A 1486-nucleotide genomic window follows, 5' to 3' on the forward strand; every position below is an offset into this window, starting at 1 on the left:
TCCATTGGGATTTAAATACCAGAGGTCTGTAGAAGTGAGTTGTTCACTAGAGAACTAGAAATGTCCTTGCCCCATGTGCGGTACAATGCAATCCCTTATTACTGAGATACAAAGTAAAACAGTATTTGAGAAGTCAGGATATGTACTGGGGTCAATATAAGTACACAGGCCACATGAGGTCTGAAGGCACTGTGTTTTTATTTTAAAAAGCTTTCTTGTCATCAGCAACAGTAGGGAAAACATTGAAGACACTATTTGCAATACTGCACCAGTGGTGTACATCATCCTCTGCCCTTGTAATAAGATGTATGTTGCAAAGACATTGAGCCTGCTGAAGGCATGTGTCACAGAATACTGTAAATATGTACGTTCCAAAACCTATTTAGCTCTGTTGGTAGTTAGTAACACCTCAACATCATGAGGACCAATTACATTGATCAAAACTGACATCATTGGTCAACACGCAGAAAGTAGAAGCAAAACTCCTAATTCTTGCATGAAGAATACTCTTCAAAACTCAAAGCCACATAATTGGACTAAACAAGGAGAGGCAATGAATATAATGAATTTAAACATGAGATGTACTGTTAAACTGTATGAGCCCTGTATGATCTGTATGATCTGCACATGTTTAGAGGTATTTGTGTTAACCTCCTCAAATGTAAGGATTCAGATCATCACATCTAGGTGATATATAACCATTTATCTCTTTAGTTGGGGTGCCACAGGGTTGAGCTCCATAATAATATGTGCGGACCTAAACTACCGATGTGTTGACTGGCCAGAAGGCAAAAGAATCTCAAGAGCTGATAAGTTAAGTAGGGGTAGGGGCAGGGCCTGGGGAATTCTTGTGGAGGAATGGGGACTAATCCTAAATGAGAACATAAAGGGCGATGAAGCCCCTCACGAAACTTGGTGGAGAGGCTTGCAAAGTAACATATTAGACTATGTTTATGTCTTGGAAGACATCTACCTTCAGTTTAAATCGCTAACCATGGTGGATTCCATGGCGATTGACCATTACCCATTGACTATTGAATGGTCAGTGCCCTCATTGAAGCAGAACCAGGGATGTTATCCTTTCAAACTTGAGGTGAATGCTGGGGGTAACAAAATATCATGGAACAAGCACAAAATGAGGTACTTTAACGGAATACTGGCCTCGGAAAAGCTAGATTGCTTCCTCGCAATATGAGTGGTAGGTAAGGGTGTGCGAATTTGGGAGCAGATTTATAAGTGTCTCCCAACAAAAAAAACAGGCAAAATTACCCATAGACATAGGTTTGCCAAAGTTATCCTACTTAAAAAGAGAGAATTACGAAATCGAATCAAAGGGTGTGCCAAAGAAGATACGAGTAGTAGGCTGTGACAAAGGGCTACTTATAGGGTCTGGTTAAAACATTATCGCAATCAATTGATCCTGACGGACGCCCGTAATATGTTGGAGGTCTTGGCGAAAAATAACTTGCATGATTTTTGGAATCTA

The sequence above is a fragment of the Ambystoma mexicanum genome, chromosome 4q, assembly GCF_040938575.1.
Source record: "Ambystoma mexicanum isolate Mex_15411 chromosome 4q, UKY_AmexF1_1, whole genome shotgun sequence".
NCBI classification, from domain to species: domain Eukaryota; kingdom Metazoa; phylum Chordata; class Amphibia; order Caudata; family Ambystomatidae; genus Ambystoma; species Ambystoma mexicanum.